The sequence below is a fragment of the Panulirus ornatus genome, chromosome 1, assembly GCF_036320965.1.
Source record: "Panulirus ornatus isolate Po-2019 chromosome 1, ASM3632096v1, whole genome shotgun sequence".
NCBI classification, from domain to species: domain Eukaryota; kingdom Metazoa; phylum Arthropoda; class Malacostraca; order Decapoda; family Palinuridae; genus Panulirus; species Panulirus ornatus.
This window is the reverse complement of record NC_092224.1, coordinates 65,987,498-66,009,997: the sequence shown is the minus strand read 5'-3', so window position 1 is coordinate 66,009,997 and position 22,500 is coordinate 65,987,498. Positions and strand designations below refer to the sequence as shown.

General features: G+C 44.8%; 1 protein-coding gene across 1 annotated transcript in view; it reads right to left on the bottom strand.

Annotated features, from left to right (window-relative positions):
• Positions 1-17,326, bottom strand: part of Mip (Myoinhibiting peptide precursor) — a 342,027-nt gene extending 324,701 nt beyond the window's left edge. Inside the window, exon 1 of the mRNA XM_071663053.1 lies at positions 17,173-17,326. The gene's annotated coding sequence lies outside the window, so the exon portion shown is untranslated. The remainder of the gene's footprint in view (positions 1-17,172) is intronic.
• Between the last annotated feature and the right edge of the window lie 5,174 nt (positions 17,327-22,500).

Here is a 22,500-nt window from a genome sequence, read left to right as displayed (position 1 = left end):
AAAATTGTTATCCTTTCCAAGAAGAAAGTTAAGAGTAAATGTGAATAAGAGCAAGGTTATTAGGTACAGTAGGGTTGAGGGTCAAGTCAATTGGGAGGTGAGTTTGAATGGAGAAAAACTGGAGGAAGTGAAGTGTTTTAGATATCTGGGAGTGGATCTGGCAGCGGATGGAACCATGGAAGCGGAAGTGGATCATAGGGTGGGGGAGGGGGCAAAAATTTTGGGAGCCTTGAAAAATGTGTGGAAGTCGAGAACATTATCCCGGAAAGCAAAAATGGGTATGTTTGAAGGAATAGTGGTTCCAACAATGTTGTATGGTTGCGAGGCGTGGGCTATGGATAGAGTTGTGCGCAGGAGGATGGATGTGCTGGAAATGAGATGTTTGAGGACAATGTGTGGTGTGAGGTGGTTTGATCGAGTAAGTAACGTAAGGGTAAGAGAGATGTGTGGAAATAAAAAGAGCGTGGTTGAGAGAGCAGAAGAGGGTGTTTTGAAATGGTTTGGGCACATGGAGAGAATGAGTGAGGAAAGATTGACCAAGAGGATATATGTGTCGGAGGTGGAGGGAACGAGGAGAAGAGGGAGACCAAATTGGAGGTGGAAAGATGGAGTGAAAAGGATTTTGTGTGATCGGGGCCTGAACATGCAGGAGGGTGAAAGGAGGGCAAGGAATAGAGTGAATTGGAGCGATGTGGTATACAGGGGTTGACGTGCTGTCAGTGGATTGAATCAAGGCATGTGAAGCGTCCGGGGTAAACCATGGAAAGCTGTGTAGGTATGTATATTTGCGTGTGTGGACGTGTGTATGTACATGTGTATGGGGGGGGGTTGGGCCATTTCTTTCGTCTGTTTCCTTGCGCTACCTCGCAAACGCGGGAGACAGCGACGAGGTAAAAAAAAAAAAAAAAAAAAAAAAAAAATATATATATATATATATATATATATATATATATATATATATATATATATATATATATATATATATATATACCGTTTTTTGATTTTCCAAAAGAAGGAACAGAGAACAGGGCCAAGTTAGGATACTCCCTCTAATGCTCAGTCCTCTGATCTTGGCGCTACCTCGCTAATGCGGGAAATGGCGAATGTGTATGAAAAACAGATATTGCATGATTATGCATTGCCCATGCTATGCTCATACGTGTGATAAAGTCATTCACCCTTCATAGTCTAATTATTCGCTAATTATGCGCTACCTCTCACACGTGAGGGGGGAGGGGGATGTTATTCCATGTGTGGCGAGGTGGCGGTGGGAATGAATAAGGGCAGACAGTATGAGTTATGTACGTGTGTATATATGTATGTGTCTGTGTGTGTATGTATGTGTGTGCATTGAGATGTATAGGTGTGTATATTTGCGTGTGTGGACGTGTATGTATATACATGTGTATGGGGGTGGGTTGGGCCATTTCTTTCGTCTGTTTCCTTGCGCTACCTCGCAAACGCGGGAGACAGCGACAAAGCAATATAAAATATATATATATATATATATATATATATATATATATATATATATATACACACACACACACACGTGTTTACCAAATGGCGTCCTAGCTACGTCTCTAGGTTGTATATCAGCTGACATATTTCTCTCTTGTATCTCCCCTGATGATGTGATTATTACACGAAAGTGCACTTGGGAACTTAATGTGTTTCATTTTCCCCGTGGACTCACAGGAATATATATATATATATATATATATATATATATATATATATATATATATATATATATATATATATATATATGTATGTATGTATGTATGTATGTACATACATGTGTATGTGGGTGGGTTGGACCATTCTTTCGTCTGTTTCCTTGCGCTACCTCGCTAAGGCGGGAGACAGCGACAAAGCAAAATAAAATAAATAAATTAATATTTATTTATTGTACTTAGTCCCGGTGCACAATGAATTATACCATTCTCTCCCAGCATAACCCCATTTTACGCTACGACTTCACGGTCAAACACACTAACAGCTCATTACGGTAACGTGGGTTTAATGCAGCGAGTGGGTTTCCTGCAGTGAGTGGGAGTTTACTGCAGTGAGTGGGAGTTTACTGCAGAGTAGGGGTTTAATGCAGCGAGTGGGGGTTTGCTGCCGCCAGTGTATTTAATGTCTTTGTAAACCTGGCTCAGGCTATTGTTTTACGTGTTGGAATTTTGTAAGGCGTTTCTCTTTTGTTTTGTCTTTCTATGCCCGTAGCGTTCGCTGTTGCTATACATAAACCAGATTTATCTAAAATACATCTAACTTTTGATGAGTAAATGAAAATGTAGACATTCATCGTGAAATTTGATTCACTGTTCTATTCTTTTATATGATTTTGTCTTGGAGATTATCCTAGGTCTTGTACGGATTGATATCATCTGTACGTAATTATGTATTGATATCATCCGTTCTGTACGTAATTACGGATTGATATCATCTGTTCTGTACGTACTTACGGATTGATATCATCTGTTCTGTACGTACTTACGGATTGATATCATCTGTTCTGTACGTACTTACGGATTGATATCATCTGTTTTGTACGTACTTACGGATTGATATCATCTGTTCTGTACGTACTTACGGATTGATATCATCTGTTCTGTACGTACTTACGGATTGATATCATCTGTTCTGTACGTACTTACGGATTGATATCATCTGTTCTGTACGTACTTACGGATTGATATCATCCGTTCTGTACGTACTTACGGATTGATATCATCCGTTCTGTACGTACTTACGGATTGATATCATCTGTTTTGTACGTACTTACGGATTGATATCATCTGTTTTGTACGTACTTACGGATTGATATCATCTGTTTTGTACGTACTTACGGATTGATATCATCTGTTTCGTACGTACTTTTACAAGGCCATTTCCTCAGCATGGTGATTAATGTAATGTCGTTAATCATCAGTCCGAATGATCATCTAGCCACTGTACAACGTTTATATGCTTATCTTGACCATAACCGAGTCACTGGGAGTCGGGAGTTCTCCAGCGCCCAGGACTGTGGACCAATGATTGAAGTGGTGTAGTGAGGTTGGAGAATAATGATTGGCTCACTTTCCCGGGCACGACGCTAAGACATCTTGAGCACAACGATACGACCTCTGATCGCAAGAGTGCGACCCTTAAGCATGGCGGTACGACCTTTAGATATAATGGTCTTAATTTTGACCTGGCCATTGAGTGTGTAGGTAAAGGCCAGATCACCATATTCAAGGTGGCGTGTTGTCTTGCTGCCAAGAGTTGTAGTCGTGTAAGGTCTCGTGTTGTCGTGCTCAAGAGTGGTATAGCCCCGCTAGGTGTCGTGTTGTCGTGCTCACGAGTGGCACAGTGGAGAGGATCGCACGCAGATGTTCAGGGATTATACCGTCGTGCTTTGGAGGGGGGGGGGGGTCATACGGTCGTACACTCGCGGGTCGTGCCAACGCGCTTATGGGTCGTACCGTCTTGCTCGAGAATTCAAGATCCATCGCATCTGGCTGCCTTTGTGATGGAAATTTCGACCCCCTCCCCTTGGATTCAGGTACCATGACTTTGTCTTCAATGTATATGGATTCCTCACTAATCTCGCAGCCCCGTACTTGACTTTTAGGAGGTTCTCCTACCAAGTCTAGCTGGGCCAGGGAGTCCTCCTCCCTCCAGACGGATGGTCGAGACGGAGGAGGATGGGCTACACCCAGCATTAACATGGCAGAGCCAGCCAGCCTTCATCTCGTATCTTGCTATTCAGAGTTCAAGCGATGGTCAAAGTACTAATTACGTGAGGAAGGGTTTTGGCTCTGGAGGAGGATATTCATATTTATTTCCCCCATGTGTAGTAACAGCGGGTTAAGAAAACACGCAGGCTTTCCATGCTAACCTCAACCTTCTTTAACATGATTGAAATACTTATCGTGATGGTATTTTTGTTTTTCTCTGAGTAATTTTTTGAACTGTTGAAGAAGCATTTTGGACTTTTATCCGTGACTTGAGCCGCGAACGTAAATGGGGAAAAAAAAAAAATGTTATTCAAATATAACAAGAGTTGAATGACAAATATAGTGGCTAGCTAGGGACGACAAGATAGGATCATACAACTCTTTGATAACAAGAGGTTTTAAGTAATCCAACACTCGCTACACCACCTTGCCCTTCTACCTACCCCAAGAATCTCTTCTTTAGGACTCCCGCAGCTCTCAGGAAGCTGGCCACGTCCACCGGGCATGACCACAGGTCAAAGTATGTTGTGATTGTGTGTGTGTGTGTGTGTGTGTGTGTGTGTGTGTGTGTGTGAGTGTGTGTGTGTCTTTGTAAGGTGAGTACAGGACAAGTAGGGAGTAAGGCTTCAGTAGTGTCTTCGGTGTAGTAAATGCTTCCTGTGCCTGAGCGTTCTTGTGGTACGTTGACGTAATGTTTATAAGTGTTGGAAAGATGGATGGGGTCCAGATGCAGGGGAGAAAGGCCGACTCGTTCGTTTCTATAGAGTGTAGTTCCAGATGGGGGTCAGTTTGGTGGGATAGTATTCGAGCCTTGGTTGGGTAGACGGCTGTTGAACACTCATCGGGTCATTTCTATATATATATATATATATATATATATATATATATATATATATATATATATATATATATATATATATAAAGTGCGTAAGACAAGAGAACAAATGGGAACATCGGTGAAGGGGGCTGATGGGGAGATAATAACGAGTAGTGGTGATGTGAGAAGGAGATGAAGTGAGTATTTTGAAAGTTTGTTGAATGTGTTAGAGGATAAAGTGACAGATATAGAGTGTTTTGGTCGAGGTGGTGTGCGAAGTGAGAAGGTCAGGGAGAATGGTTTGGTAAACAGAAAAGAGGTAGTGAAAGCTGTGCGGAAGATGAAAGCCGGCATGGCAGCGGGTTTGGATGGTATTGTGGTGGAATTATTAATAAAAGGGGTGACTGTGTTGTTGACTGGTTGGTGAGGATATTCAGTGTATGTATGGCTCATGGTGAGGTGCCTGAGGATTGGCGGAATGCATGCCTAGTGCCATTGTACAAAGGCAAAGGGGATAAAGGTGAGTGTTCAAATTACAGAGGTATAAGTTTGTTGAGTATTCCTGGGAAATTGTATGGGAGGGTATTGATTGAGAGGGTGAAGGCATGTACTGAGCATCATATTGGGGAAGAGCAGTGTGGTTTCAGAAGTGGCAGAGGATGTGTGGATCAGGTGTTTGCCTTGAAGAATGTATGTGAGAAATACTTAGAAAAGCAAATGGATTTGTATGTAGCATTCATGGGTCTGGAGAAGGCATATGATAGAGTTGATAGAAATGCTCTGTGGAAGGTATTGAGATGATATGGTGTGGGAGGCAAGTTGCTAGAAGCAGTGAAAAGTTTTTATCGAGGATATAAGGCATGTGTACGTGTAGGAAGAGAGGAAAGTGATTGGTTTCCAGTGAATGTCGGTTTGCGGCAGGGGTGTGTGATGTCTCCATGGTTATTGAATTTGTTTATGTATGGGGTTGTTAGGGAGGTGAATGCAAGAGTTTTGGAGAGAGGGGCAAGTATGCAGTCTTTTGTGGATGAGAGGGCTTGGGAAGTGAGTCAGTTGTTATTCGCTGATGATACATCGCTGGTGGCTGATTCATGTGAGAAACTGCAGAAGCTGGTGACTGAGTTTGGTAAAGTGTGTGAAAGAAGAAAGCTGAGAGTAAATGTGAATAAAAGCAAGGTTATTAGGTACAGTAGGGACAAGTCAATTGGGCGGTAAGTTTGAATGGAGAAAAACTGGAAGAAGTGAAGTGTTTTAGATATCTGGGAGTAGATTTGGCAGCGGATGGAACCATGGAAGCGAAAGTGAGTCACAGAGTGGGGGAGGAGGCGAAGGTTCTGGGAGCGTTGAAAAATGTGTGGAAGGCGAGAACGTCATCTCGGAAAGCAAAAATGGGTATGTTTGAAGGAATAGTGGTTCCAATGAGATGGAGGGAACGAGGAGAAGTGGAAGACCAAATTGGAGGTGGAAAGATGGGAGTGAAAAGGATTTTGAGTGATCGGGGCCTGAACATGCAGGAGGGTGAGGGCATGCAAGTTATTCACAATATATGATGGAGGACTTTCTTCAAGTGTCCTCGTGACTCATGAGCCAGTGTACATTGCTACGTATCAGTGCTTGCTGACGTCCCTCAACGTCCTCCTCTGTCCCCACTCTGTCAGTGCCACGAGAACGCTTTCACTGAAAACTGCCAGTGAGCAGTGACACCGGTATTATACCTCGACCCTCAGGGACTCACTAGGAAGAACTACATAGGAATGTATATAGCAAAGAGGCTTTAGGTTCCTTCGAGATTGAGTGTGTGGAAATGGTGGGGAAAATATATAGATGATCTGGAGATATACCGATAAGCTTTAGGATTACAGAGGCGCTTCTGGTGATGCCATTAATTTGTTGAATGAAGAAATAACGGAAGATAATGATGATGTTTACGACGCTAATCACACACGTAAGACTCCACCAGCCAAACACTTCGTCAATTATGGTAACCCGGGAAGGTCTTTTATTCGCAGGTGTACATCCGTCACGGACACTATGGATGAAGACCGTGTCAGTTCGGAGGGGGTCACTCCCTCAAAAAAAAAAAAAAAAAAAGACTTTCGGAACGATTGTTAACGACTCTGATGATCGTTAAGTGTACGATTTTGATGATTCCCAATAAAACATTGATCTGTCACTTCAGCTCCCATAAATGGAATGCTTCTTGCGTACTACGTACGTGCAATTACAGCGTTTGATTGTTACTTTCATCATTGACCGTACAATCTTCATGTGTGATCAGCCGTATGTACATATGGAGATCTTGAGTTAATTTCTCCAACCATCTCCCGTGATATGGTCTGCAATGATGGCCTTTTCCCCCGCCAGGCGTTCACGGTTAAATTCGAGACTCACTCGTGAACCTTGTGTTAATGTTGACCTCTGCGTCGTCACGTGACTACTTCTGGCAAGGTCACTCGTCGTGATACCTTGGTCCGGGCGACCCCCCCCCCCCCTCCTTAATCCCCCCCAGGCAGGGCAGAGAGGGGGAGGGGAGGAGCTCCATGGACACGTTATTAATCTTTAATAACGGCGAAATGGACTTTGAAATATCAATGAGTCTGATAAGTAGGTGTGAACACACACACACACACACACACACCAGAGTTAGCCATTGGTTGATACGAGTGCTATCAAAAAGCAGGTTAGCCTACTTTGTGATACGGTAACGAATCTATCTTTTGTGTGTGTGTGTGTGTGTGTGTGTGTGTGTGTGTGTGTGTGTGTGTTTTCCTCCCATCATTTAGTTTACTGTTGAATCACCTGTGGGGCAGTACTGATACAGAGTCACCTGAGTTATGTTGACTGCTTTACGTGGCGTGAACATTACATCAGTTATCCACAACGAACAAGAATAAGAATTGTTACGATGTAGGAGGCGAACTGTACTGGTCGGAACCCCCTCAGTCCACGATAGATGCTGTCATACTTGTATCTGTTTACTTCCTCCGTTACTCCCACACGCACCCTTCCTCTCCATGTAATCTCCGGTCCCTCCACACCTCCTTTCACGCACTCATAGTCCCCCATGGTATTTTCGGGTTCCCCTCCTTCTTTGCCACTCACGTTTCCACTGCCAGTACAGTCTGGCTCAGTCTTCCCCCCATCTGTCATCACTACACGTCTAACATCACCACCCGACACACCACTTCCCCTCATGCGTCACAGCTCATCACTACACGTCTAACATCACCACCCGACACACCACTTCCCTCTTGTGTCACAGTTCATCACTACACGTCTAACATCACCACCCGACACACCACTTCCCGTCTGTGTCACAGCTCATCACTACATGTCTACATCACCACCTGACACACCACTTCCCTCTTGTGTCACAGTTCATCACAACATATCCACATCACCACCCGACACACCACTTCCCCCTTGTGTCACAGCTTCGCGCCGGTTCTTCTTTATTCCTAGCTGTGCCACCTTCCTCAACTATGACTCTCCACTAACACACTGCCTCCGTCACTTGGACTCCAACAATGTCTGCTCCAACACTCCATCCCTGTGTGTCTTACCCAGAAATGGTGCCGAGTTATACCATTACATTGTATTGCCGGTAGACAGTATATTGTCAGATTCAAGACCCTGCCTCCTTGTCTTTCCTTCTACAGCAGAATCTTAGCAAGGTCTTGTTCGCCTCCAGCAGATCAGGGATGTGTATCGCCTCACCGCAACGCTGGGCTTGAAAAATTCAGGGTTGCCCCTCCGTTCTGTGCTTAAAGAATTCATTGATTTCCTATTGAGTCTGGTAAATGATATCAGAACCTTGACGAGTCTCCCATTCTTGACCCATATATTCTCAGTGAGGCCATGGTGGATGAAGACGTTTCTGCCTTTGATTTATTACCATTATTTTTTTTTTTCTAAGACAGCGCTCTTCGGGCGGGGGTGTCAGTCGGGCGGGTATCGGACAGATCTACGTGTTCTTGATTACCCCCCATCCCCTCGTGAAAACCTCCCAGTTCAGTAAGGGTTTCAAAATTTCATTAATTCCCTCAACATTCTGTTGATACGACCCTTCAGCACGGCGGTATGACCCTTCAGCACGGCGGTATGACCCTTAAAGTACGGCGGTATGACCTTGAGCACGGCAGTATGACCCCTAAGCACGAGAGCACAGTCGTTCAGTAATGACATTGTGACCCTTGATCTGACCGTACGAGGTCGAGTCAGGGGTCACGCTATTACATCCCAGAAGGTCGTACCGTCATGTTCGAGGGTCGTGATGTCGTGCTCAAGGGCCGTGCCCTCGTGTTCGAGGGGGGGGGGGTCACTTCCCATCATCACATCAAATTATCTTTTATCCAACTTCTGGACTATTGTTCAGTCATCATCTTATCAAGTCTTATCGAGTAGATTATCATGTCCGTCTCTGAAATGTCTTTAAATTTGTCAAATGTCTTTCCTCGAGGGGAATCAAAAGTCTATCACATCCGCTTCCCATTACTGAGGTCTTGCAGTATTACCATCCCTAGCAGAGTAGAAGATCTGCATGCCAAATGTTTCAGGTCCCAAATATGTCTTACTCTCACATCCTTCATTATAATCCCTAAGTCACCCTTGCCAAGGTCACTTCTTTGCTTCCACCTGCTCATTCTCATCCCTTCGTCTGTCTCCTACCCTTTCTTATGTCTTCCCCCTCCGTACCTATCACTCTCATTCGCTCCCCTGTTTCGCATTCGTGTTTTATGTGTTACCTACCTCTCACTCACTCTCACCCATCCGTCTGTTTCACATCCGTCCTTCTTTGCCTCTCACCGCTCGCTCTCATCCACTCGTATGTCTCTCATCACAATTGTCCTCACAGACTCGTCCAAAGTTCCTTTCCTCGGTGCCTCTCTCACTGTAAAGCCATTTCCCTGATTTCTCTTTGCGCCGGGGTCAGCCCACGAGCCATGCGACTTGAGACTGGCTCGCGTCGTCTCTCCTTATCGGATCGAGGACGCAGCGAAACCTTAATTTTCGTGACCCAGGACCTAATTAGGCGTATACTGTGATGTACGGATGCCAAATGAAGCCATTCCGGTTATGAAGTGGATAATTAACCTTCACAGAACGAGCAGCGGTGAACCTACTCACATTGTAGATACTTTTTAGGGAGGAAACGGGACGAATCATTTTGTATACAGTGAAGCATGATGCTGTGTACGGTACAGTGTGAGGCGTTGGATCTCGAGGCCATCCAGTGTGAACAAAGCCAACCCCACCAAGAACTTGGCACCAACAACACCGGGTATGTACATACGATGTCTTGTGTAGGGAAGGTGTACACTTTCTGATGGTCTTGTAGAACGTATAAGATGACGGAGGCAGACAATGATTGTGAGCATGTGTGACTTTATGTTTGTGTGTTGTGTGTGTGTGTGTGTGTGTGTGTGTGTGTGTGTGTGTATAATTGTATCTTTGAGCTCCCACTCAAATCTTTAAACAACATACAGTCTTATACGAAGCCGATTACACAACCGCCGTATGTGTTGCAAAATGTCGTTACCTCGCGGTAAGTTAAGTCATGATGCGTAGCGGGGAAAGAGCCGAGATCCCCCGAGGCAAGCGCTGCCAGGCTATACAGCTGATCGTAACTACTGAAGACACGCCAGAATATATGGCTTCCTTTGTCGTCTGCTCGAGGAGTGTATCGTCTGACGCTTTCCTTGACGCATCTACACACCGAGTGTTGAAGGAGACACATTACGTATTATCATTATATACATCGTTTACCGTCGCACAGACTGTCAGTAGCCGGTAGTTAGGGCCAGTCAGGTGATTAAAGGTATTATCAGTCGCTGTAGTTAGCGTTTTGTGAGTTCTCTCTCTCTCTCTCTCTCTCTCTCTCTCTCTCTCTCTCTCTCTCTCTCTCTCTCTCTCTCTCTCTCTCTCTCTCTCTCTCTCTCTCTCTCTCATCGTCAGGCAAACACAGGTTGTCAAATTCGCAACTGTGTAAACGTGCGCATGCGTTCTTGCGTTCATATATACAGATTTCCTTACCCCAGTAATGATTTATTATTATTATCATCATTATCTTTATCATTGATATAATTAGCTTCGTTACTCTTCCTGTTATCATTACGATAATAATTATCATTCTCATTGGTAATGATAATGATTTCATTTATTACGGTGTAGCGCTTAGCGTTCCTGACCGTAACGCGTTAACGGGCCGCCCAGGGGGTCGAGAGCATAGGTTCGAATCCTGGTCGTGCAGCGATCGGTCCACAGTCAACCCAGCTGTTCATCCTCTCTTCAGGGGAGTTGATCTATATAAACTGGGTACTGGCCTTATACTAGGGTTGATATAAAGAGGGAGTTAATGACTGTCTTGATTGGGGTATTAAGTTGGCCATGCCATCTCAGGTAACAGTCAAAAAAAACAAAAAAAGGTAAGTGTGAGGATACACATTGCTGAGAACTGCGTGGCCACGTTAAACATTATGTTTCGGGACCAAACATAGTGTACGTTATATGCTCTCTCTCGTCTAAGAACATTATACATATAAGAAAAAAAGAATGGATGATACGTTGGATGAAAATTGAAATGTTTAATGTGCTAAAGAAAAAAATAAGAGTTTGCGTTAGTAAATAAGAAAAAAAATGGAAATGTAAAAAACTGAGAGGTTGATGGCGTCTGGTCTCTCTCTCTCTCTCTCTCTCTCTCTCTCTCTCTCTCTCTCTCTCTCTCTCTCTCTCTCTCTCTCTCTCTCTCTCTCTCCACACACGCACACACATACTTCGAACGCGAAAATACATATTCCTTTTATCTAACCATAGGATCTTGCCTTGCCTCACCTTACCTTGTAAGGTAAGGTAAGGCAAGGAGGGACTTGCGTATACCTTTGTCTTCGAAGGGTCGTCTGCCCCATCATCTCGGACTGAGTCTAAGCTGACGAGTTGGGTCGTTGGTCGAGCAACCTGTTGGAGACCGCAGGTCGTCGGCCAGCGTGACTGACATAGCTAGGCTGGTGTGGTGCCCCCTCATCATCACTTCCCCACGTCCATCTTGATCTCCCTCACTGTACACCCTCTAGTGATGGCTGCGGGCAACTCCTTGATCAGTCGTCGACCCTCGGGTGTTCAAGGTGATTTCCCTTGTGCTTGTTACCCCGTTTGATTCCGACGGTAATATTTGACCTAATATTTGACCTGATGTGCCAACATGGAACCATTTTTGAGTGTGGGCTGGGAACCAGGTGTATGATGTGGTGTACTTCCCCTCTGCGCTCCTGAGAGCAGAGACCTCGGTCGCTCTTTCAGCCATTTGCCGTTAATCAAATTCACTCCGACGACAGTGAGGGCGTTGATGTCCACTTACCGGCTCTGCAGTTTCGCCCGGGGTAATGAATGCTGTCAACACACAACGGTATTCTATCCATAAGGGTTGTGGTGCCTTACTGGTTTATTTCACCTCAGATAAGGTCCTCCAGATCCAGCATGCTATCCTTCTGGGAAAGGCCACTTTAGCTCTTTCCTGTTTACTGAAGGCAAGTTCGTCATACATTGTTACTCCGAGGTCGTTGTTCACGATGGCCAAGTTGTGACATGATGGGAGTCCATGTCTACGTCCGGTATTCTGAATCGTATCATTTACGTCACACTCTCTCACCCTTCCAGAAAGATTGGAACTTCTCCTCCCGTTCGAAAGCAAGTTGGAACTTTTCTTCCTTGAGAAGCATAATTTTGGTAGCCACGCGTGATGCATCTGGTTACGTCTGTTGGTAGTACCTGGGACTCTTCTGATGATAGATTTTTGGCACTTGTTGTAGCATCGTCGACCATGGATGACATGAAACTGTGGCTCGTATTTGTGCTCGTGTTAGTTATGACGGTGAGGTACAGTTCGGGTGCGAGTATGGTTTTCACCAGAGGGAACCGAGCTTTCGACAGCAGAAGCCCTGTAACAGCAACGCATTGAGATCTGGCAGTTAAAAGAAAAAATTTGCATCCATATTGCATTTTTTCCCATTTATTTTCATGTTACGCATTTTGTGTACTGCAACACCCTGGTCACATCTTGTGTAGGCTTTCCGGGGAAACTGTTTATATGACTTCATCATTTAATATGTCCTCCACTAACCCCCCAAAATTTTCTCGTGTCGTGATCAAACGACTGAAGGAGGCGTCGTGATCGCCCTGCCCAAAAAACCATGTTGTACTGGGTTAGTCTGTAGATCACGCGACTTCATAAGGTCAGTCATGACATGACTCGAGTCCCGTCTTGTATTCTGATGATGCAGAGCGTCAGTGCCGGCCGTCGGTCGGTAGGGTTCTGGGGAACATGGCTTTGCTTCCTGTCAATCGTGGAGTGGCGACACTCGAGTCAGTGTCACAAATCTCGGGGATGAAGAAGCCAGAGTTCAGACTTACTTTGCAGAGGATGATCGGCGCTCGTGCCACTGGTGTTATGCGCTGGTCTATAGAGACTAGCGTTCCAGGAGTTTGGTCATGGGCCAGTGGTGTTATGCACTGGTCCAAAGAGACAAGCGTTCCAGGAGTCTGGTCCTGGGCCGGAGTACATGGGCGGGCTTGTTCTCAATAGCCTTTTTCAGGACCTCTGGCGTGAGGATGGAGATCGCCCACGTGCAGCGCGGCCTGTTGCTGTTTAGGAGGAAGTCAGTCCGGTCGGTCGCCTTTAAAAGTGACTATCCAGGTGTGTGATCAGTGCGTCGTCCTGTTGTGTGAGTATCTTATCTCCTGGCCATCACCCGCCCGCGTGTGTGCTCTCGTCTCTACTGAGTAGGCCAGAGCAGCTGATATCAGGCCTTGGAATGGCGTTATGAATATATATATATATATATATATATATATATATATATATATATATATATATATATATATATATATATATATACATATATATACACACACACACACACACGACACACAGGGAATACGTGAGAAGTATTCTTTCTCCCCTATCCCCAGGGATAACATTATATATGTATATATGAGTTTAAGTGTTACGTCCGCCCGTTCATTTGGCATGCTTGCTTTTCTTAAAGCTGAGTGAGCTGCAACTTTTTGTCCGATTGTCTGGAACTTTTGTTGTCGTCTCCTGACAGAAAGAGCTCCTGCCTCGCTTTGACCTGTAGGTGTACTGCCTCCTCACTGGTGTATATGTGTTGCATATCTGGAGTGTTCCTCCACTGACACACTCATCAGACACCAACGCCTAAGCGTGGATGAACATCTGAGTTGACTGTTGACCCACCGTCTCATCCAGTATTCGAACCTATGCGCTCGACCCCGGGCGGCCCGTGAATGCGTCATGCCAACCGCAACACCACTTGCTCCCGTCTTATCCAATCAAGATTGCTTGATTATCTCTCCGTAACGGAGTCTATTTTGCCCTAACGGCTTAGCATCGATCAATGTTTGTAATTCTATTGAGTTGTGATGTCGAGTGCAGTGTATATATATGTGAGGCTCGGGAAGAACTTCTCATACAGTATAAATATTTAGCTTCTTGTACTGGTGGATCCGGAGCCGCTCGCCAGAACATGGCCGTTCTCCTGGCTGTTCCCGCCACCGCACGCGCGGTTACAGTTGAAGTTCCTTGGGAGGATTATGTGTGTGTGTGTGTGTGTGAGTTTCCCAGGTGGTCGTGGTAGGATTCTACGTGGCTTTCTACTTCTATCAGTTACCTGTGGTCTTGTATATCGTGGCTGGCAAGTTTGAGCAATACGGTCATGCTTTTCACTGACGACGGTTAATGACTGTACTGCATCTTTGGAACTGGTATACGACGAGCTCAGGTGGAAGACAATCATGAACGTACAGACCCAACTCCCTCCACAAGTTGTAGGTTCTGATCCTAACTTCGCTTTTCATGTGGTCTGAAAAGTGAGCATTTTAGCTGAAGTTACAAATGTTTAATCAGACTCCGTCAGTAAACAACTTGAGAAAAAAAGATTTTCTTTTTTTTCTTTCTGTCAGCAGTGTTTTGTAAGTACTACTTATACGTTGGCATGTATGACGTATGTTACATATATTGTTTCAAAGTTGTTCTGGGGATTATATATGTGGTGTTAGGGTAAAGCCTAGCCTATCATCCCTGAGGATCGTTCCGACATGCTCAAAGGGGTAGTATGGACGTGCTCAGAGGTAGGTTAATCGTTCCATTCCACAGTTTCGCCTGACTCACGTAAACGTCAGATTGCTACCTCCCTCACACTGACCAACACTCGCATTACCTTGGCAACGATGGATCCAAATTTCCATGGCCGAGCGTTGGGTTAAACAGGCTTTGGAGTAACCCGTATGACCGTGGTCAGGTCAAGCAGATTTTGGATCAATCTCTCCCACGCAAAAAGAAAGTCTCTTGATCGTACAAAAGGTCTTGATTTACTGATACCATTTTCAATGACTTTCCTCCCTCTGATGACTGCTAACCGTTCTGGTAGCCGCCTGGCTTCTTCTCCATACCGGGTCTGGCACGCGAGAGACGAACGCCCTAGTGACACACATCTGTCTTTACCAACGTCACTCATCGGGAAGGGCCGCCTACCACAGTTGGTAGTTGATACTCTAAACGCACGTAAGGTACTGATGTACCAAAATGTACTAAATGAAGTGGTGAAGTGATATTAGGCGTATGTGTAAGGATATTTAAGGGCACACAGTTGGAATTAGGACCTTGTGCGGTAAAGATGGATTATCATCCGTTTTATATATATATATATATTCCTTTTTCATATTTGGCCCAAGATCCCTTTTCTAAGAATGATGTCCTGGTGTTGGCCAGGACAATCCTCTTCTCTCCAAGAAGCTACAGCGGCTCGAAGGCAGCGCTACTTCCAGCAGGAGGGGAAAAAAAGGCTGACTCCTTGTGGAGTGCGAGGTTCTCTGATGGGAGTGCACGGCCAGTGATCCACCAGCCTCGCTCGGTGTCATTGGCCACTGGAAGCCACGACTGCCCGAGGTCTGCGTCGCACCTCAACGACCGTGAACCTCGCAAAGTCTATCGTAACTGTACCATTTACCCGAGTTCTTAGCCAGGTGTGAGTGTACTGCACTTACAACGCTTTGCACTCTGCTGTGTACGGCGAGATTTCTTAAAATGCGAGTGAGAGAGAGAGAGAGAGAGAGAGAGAGAGAGAGAGAGAGAGAGAGAGAGAGAGAGAGAGAGAGAGAGAGAGAGAGAGAGAGAGAGAGAGAGAGAGAGAGAGAGAGAGCGGAGGTTAGTTGATGAGGACCATGAAAAAAGATGAGAGACATCTGTGCTGACAGCCAGAGGTAGACGAACCTTACTATTCTGTTCACCTATTATTATTATTATTATTATTATTATTATTATTATTATTATTATTATTATTATTATTATGAATATCATTATTATTATCATTTTTGTTATACTATCGCTCTTATTATCATACTTATGATTAGCCTTGCTGTTATTGTTCTTATTGTCGTTGTTATTAATGTTACCGTAGATGTGATTATTTTCCAGGCTCAAATGTGGCCTCAGGACTGAAACTAACCGCAAACACGAGAGTATGACCCTTGAGCACGACGAAAGTAAAGTACGGTCCTTGAGCACGACGAAAGTAAAGTACGGTCCTTGAGCACGACGAAAGTACGGTCCTTGAGCACGACGAAAGTACGGTCCTTGAGCACGACGGTACAGTCGTTGGCTGCAACACAGTAACGTTTGTCAAAGACCAGAATGTTATACCCAAGGATTGTAACGTCGTGTTCAAGGATCGTACCGTCGTGTTCAGGGATTGTACCGTCGTTCAAGGATAGTACCGTCGTGTTCAGAGATTGTACCGTCGTGTTCAAGGATCGTACCGTCGTGTTCAAGGATCGTACCCATGTGCTCCAAAGGTTAACTGTCAGACCTAAACTGAATTAAAGATGAATGAAAATCCATCGAAGACTTTGATATAAAAGCATTGCGTCATGATGTTCTTCACTTCATGTTATTCACGTACATGTTCTGCAGTTCTCATGATACAAAGGAAATACGCGTGACTCAAGAAATGTTTTAACCAACATGTGTATTCTATATTGAACTTTCCACACAAAACTTTCGCATTAGGTTTGGTGTTGCACGTGTATTCAATTACGGTTCATGAAAATAATTCGTCTTCATTCATTTGAATTTCTTAGATATGTTTTGCCTTCATTCATTTACTTCTACACAATCACGACTTCAGTTACTGGGAGAGGACTCTCTGGACCTCGTTATGTTCCCAGACAACAAGTATGGCACACAATACATGTAAAAACAAAAATATTTATAATTATTGAATTAACTTTTAAGGTTTCGTCACTGCAAAAGTTTTCGAAAACCATCACGGCACAAGAGACGAAGGTTTCAGGAGTAGATACCAGAGGGGGGTTTCAGATCTCAGGTATTTTCTGAAGTTGGTCGAAGCCTGAAGGCAAGGCAGGAACACACAAGTTTTCAGAGAGACCAGTCTGGCAGTAAATATATACATACATATCGTGACACTGTGGACAATCAGGTTCTTTTTCCAGTACAGTACGAATGTGAGACGTGTGTCTGTGTCGGTGCATCTCAGCTGGCGTGGGCAAGACATGAGGAGAATGGGGGGCGTCATTTCGGGTGGAGGCAATACTCACGTGTCAGTGGTGGAGGTTGGGAGAGCGTGTGTGGGGTTTGTCGGCAGGCTGGCCTCCCGCCGGTAAGTGAGGACGAGGTGTTTGTTGGCCTCTGCCGTAAAGAGAGAGAGAGGGTGAACGTGTGCGCGCGCGCCTGGCTGTGTGGCCTGGCCTCGAGTGGTGAGACTTAGAGTCCCGTGCAATCTCTTATATATGGCCGCCAGAGCTCCTCCTCCTCCCAAACTTTCTCCCCTCCCCCTCCTCCCCACCCCCGCCTTCTTCCAGATGACGCCGTGTGCGTAGGTGTGGAATTACTCATTTGTGGTTACCGATCTGGGACTCTATGGGGGATTGGAGTGCCACACTCATGGGGCCCTCCGCCCATCTCTTGAACGTTCCCCCACCATTCTGGTGAGCCTTTCAAATTCAGATATGCTGTCTGCATTGACCACAGGCTCTTCCACATGTTCATATACTATAAAATTACTTCTTTTTTTTTCGTTTCTTGCTTGATTTCTTGCTGTACCCTCTGTTTGCTCAATTTCTACATCTTTGGAAGAATTGCTTCATGTCTGCGTTATCAGCTTGGTTTAGTGAATGTAAAGGATGCGATCAGGTCACCACCCACCCCCTACTCTTCTGTCTTCATTGTTGAGCAAATTTAGGGTTCTTAGTCTATCCTGCACCGCTGTTCACTTAATACTGGTACCTGTTCTTGCCCTCTTCTGTACCTTCTTTATTAGCTCTTCTTGCTTTTTTTTTTTTTTTTTTGAGGTGTCAGGATCAAACGTGAGAGCCATATTCTAGTTTTGGCTTTGTGAAGAATTGAATAGCTTTCTGATTCCCTTTTTTCATCCGACTAGGATACTGTTCCATTATATCCCAACAGATAGATCGCTTCTCTTGACTTTGCTCCTAATGTGGGACTCTGGCGACGTGTTAAGGACGCTGCCAAGTGTCGCTCACACGTTGATTCCTGCAGCTTGTTTCCCGCTCGATGATATTCATACTGAGACGCTTCTTCTGCTGTGACGCATCCTCATTTACTACGCGTTCACACGACTTGAATATCATCAGAGAAGTTTTGAATCAACTTTGGAGTGTTTCTGGGTTCCTTTGTAAGTGTGTGTGTGTGCGTGTGTGTGTGTGTAGCTACCTGCTGTAATTGGCTATTTTTGCATTAATGGGGGTGTGTGTTACATTCATGGTGCTCCGTCTCTTAAAGTTCCTACACCATCGATTCCTGTAGCTAACCTCCCGTTAAGGGAGTACTCACGCAGACACGTAAGACGCATGTCAAGAAAACCTTCACGAAATGGCGTATCGCAAGGGTGATGTCCTAGAACCGTTATTCTTCTTGATCTCGGTAAATAACTTGCCAGAAGGACGGGACTTTTGCCTGATCCTGTTTGCAGATGATGCCAGGGTCACGCGGGAAATGGACAGAGAGGCAGATTGCATCAACTCATGAGGGGGGGGAGACCTAGACAGACTCCTTAGTTGGACTGCTCCATGACTGATGAAATTCAGCCTACGTACACGTGAAGTAATGACTACGGGAGACAGTGAAAGAAGGCCTCAATAGGAATATCATGTAGCAGGCAATAGGCTTCACGAGTCTATATGTAACATGGACTAGGATGCTGACATTAACGTAAATTGTTGCTAAAGTGCCATATCAGGAGAACAGTAAATAAGACAGACTATCTGCCAGCAAATGTTGGAGTAGCATTCAACCATAATGAGAAGGAGAACCATCAGCTAGCGATTCACGTCCTACTCTCGACCAGAGATCAGAATATCCTTCTCAGGTTGGGTCACCACCACTCTTGAAGAAGCACAAACAACGAATACAGAAGATGCAGAGGACGGCCACGATGATGGTGGTACCGGAATTACGAGAAGTGAGCTACAGGGGAAAGGCTTGAGACCTCTTGATTTGCCCACCATTTGAGAAAGAAGAGAGACCTGATCACAACCTCTTAAGTAATTAAACGAGTTTGATGATGCAGAGGGTGAACTGTTCTTCGAGAGATGCAGAGATAAATCAACCTGAGGCCTCATCGTGAAATTAAAGATTTTGTTCTTTTTATTAGAATGAGTGTAAAGAAGTGTTTATATACCATAAGAGTGGTGGATGAGTCGCATAAACCGAATGAGGGAAACGGTAAACGACGGATAACATACAGAATTAAAAGTTATATGATTGTGGAGATGGTTCAGGAGATGTAGGGCTCACTCCCTGTACATTAAACACACACACACACACACACACACACACACACACACACACACACACACACAGAAAGAGAAGGAGAGGAAGCATAAGACTTTAGGATGATTTACAATCGAAGTAGCTTCATAGAGCAGATCTTATTCTTTAAGGGTATACATCATGAGAGGTAATTCTGCAACACATCTGGAGGCCAGTGGGTAGCATGGTACACTGAGAAAGGAGACGGAGTGAGGTGGAGAGAGGCGTGGCTCAGTGAGAGATGCGTGGTTCTACGAGAGAGAGAGAGAGAGAGAGAGAGAGAGAGAGAGAGAGAGAGAGAGAGAGAGAGAGAGAGAGAGAGAGAGAGGCGTGGTTCAACGAGAGGGGAGTGGTTCAACGAGTGAGGTGTAGTTCAACGAGAGAGAGGCAAGGTTCAACGAGAGACGCATTATTCTACGAGAGAGGCGTGGTTCAACGAGAAGGGCTTGGTTCAATGGGAAATGTCGAAAAGCGAGAGAGAGAGAGAGAGAGAGAGAGAGAGAGAGAGGTTGTCGTGTCCTCTGGAAGATGCAGAAACGCCCCTGTAGCCGGACAACATTAGAAAGATACGGGAGAGCAAAGACTGAGGACTGCAAGGTAAGGAGGGAGGAGCAGAAGGAATTTGAAGAGAATATTCTGGACAAGATAAAACACAACCCCTGAGCACTTCCAGATCATCGGTTCAAGAACAGCTAATGAGGCTAAGGGACTTAGGGGAAAGAACTCATGAACAAGATGAGTAACAAGTTTTAAGCTAAAATGATAAGGGACATAGGAGGAAGAACTCATGAACAAGATGAGTAACAAGTTTTCAGCTAAAATGATAGATCTATAATTGTTACCACAGTTGAGGATAACGATACACCGGTGTTAGAAAGGTGAGAAGAGGAAGAAGTCTAGGTGTAAAGATCAGCAGAAATCATATAATGTGGCTGTTTTGACGACTTGACTGACGCACATAAGACCCATAAATGGATGGAGTCTGCCAATATGTGCTAAAGAAATGCGAGGGGGCGCTTTTTACGCCTCTCGAAATACTGTTTGAGAGAACACGAGAGGAAGGGGCAAACTCTATAAAGATATTGAAGTAAGCAAACCTCTTGCCCATTATTTATGAATGAGGACCAGAAAATCGTGCTGGACTACAGGCCTGTCTCGTCAAAGGCTGGAGATAATCAGAAAGCAAATGAAGGGCTATTTAGCTGGGCGACGGTTTCAGGGAGAAGAGATCGTGTGCCACGAACCTTTCAGTTGTCTATAACAGGGTGAGCTCAGTTGTAAATCAGCGAGGTGGATGGATAGACTGTATGTTGTCAGGTTGTCAGAAAACCTTTGACATTTTCCTTCATCGGAAGAATCTAGAGCTACAGGCAAGGATAGTGGGATAACTCCTCTGGATCATTGTCTGTGGAAGGGCAGCGAAAGACGCAGGTAAGAGGCACACTCTCAACTTAGGCTGAGTTTACACGTGGAGTGTCAAAGGTCTCGGTTGATAGACCCACTCCTGTTTTTAATGACTTGCCTGAAGGAGTGAACTCGTACCTAAACATGTTTGCGGATGATGCCGAGGTCATGAAAGGATTGATGAATGCAAGACGAACTCATCAGCTTGCAGGGGGGACCTGGATAGACTCCAAAGTTGCTCTGTTCAATTATTGTTGACATTCAATCCACGTAAGGGCAAGGAAATGGAGACACAAGGCTGAGGTCAGATACAGTGTGAGGCAAGACACAGTATGGCGACAAGACAGGGCCGCGAGTTTCAACCACAGTGATTGAAAGAAAATGGGTTAGTGGCAGAGCCTTGTGATTTTTTAAGTAACCTCAGACCGACCCTGTGTAGGAGGCTAAAAAGAAAAAGAAAAAGTGATCATCTCAGTTTCGTCGTCGTCGTTATTTGGATATGTGGAAATAGATCTTTGTGCCAAGTTTACACGAACATTGGCCAAGCGAAAATATTAAAAACGTGACTTTGATTCTTGTGGAATAGCCAGAAATGATCAGATTACAAATGTGATCCGTGAGCATTGTGGGGGCATTGCAGAGGAATCTTCGTGTTCAGGATTTTGATCACTGGTTGAAATATTACCTAGTAATATAAAAAAGAAATCAGATGCCTACACAACGTGTTTTAACCTGAGCAGAATGGGGAAAATGTGTCAAATCACTAACTTGTGTGTGTATGGAGATTGTCGAAATGTGTTGCGTTTTGGCCCAGTTGATTACGACAATGGAACAAGAGGCCAAAATATACATTTTTAGACTTTCACCCTTGACCTCATAAGATTCTGTAAAAGACGTGAATAAAAGAAATACAGATATCTTGGCTTATTAAAGGGAAGGTACATGGCACCCGCGTATCAAGTTAGTTGGTCCCACACTGAAGGAACGGCACAAAACCTTGAATGTTTGGAAAGAAAGAAGGGAAGAAAGAAGTAAGAATTAGAAAAAGAATGCCTCCCTCGTGAGAGACGTAGGTGTGAGCTTATCACTATAAATAGTACATTAACAGTACTTCTTAAGAGTACACACGAGTGATAAGCGCTTGTAAACCCCTTATCACAGTTAGCACTGGACATAATAAAGCTGTGTATAACTTTAATCTTGGCTATTGAGAAGGTTATTTTCCAGGAGTTGAAGACTGTAAGAAAGACTCGTTCGAGGTTTGTTTTTAGAGAGTGCTGTGAGGGAAAGGGGGGGGGGGGGGGGAGGACAGATAGGGAAAGGAAGTGGGTAACAACAGGTTCCGGAGCTCAGCCAAGCGTCTCCACCTTCAGTCAAGAAAGGTAATTCCCTACACAGGTCCAACCGGCTGGACGACATCATGATGTGAATACTTTTGTGTGTGTGTGTGTGTCACTGGATGGGACGGGTTGAGGGAGTTACGGAATTTGGAAAGAGGGGATTGTTAAAAGGTTCCTGGGAGTGCTACGAGGAAAGGGAGAGCGGTGGTAGATTCTTGGCCTCGACATGTGCTGCCATCGTCAACCATGATGTGGAAGATTGAAGGTATAATTGGTTGGTGATTTCAGCTTTAGTCGTATGGACTGGCAAGGTGAGCATCGTCAGATTGTAACCACCACTCGGAAATGCTT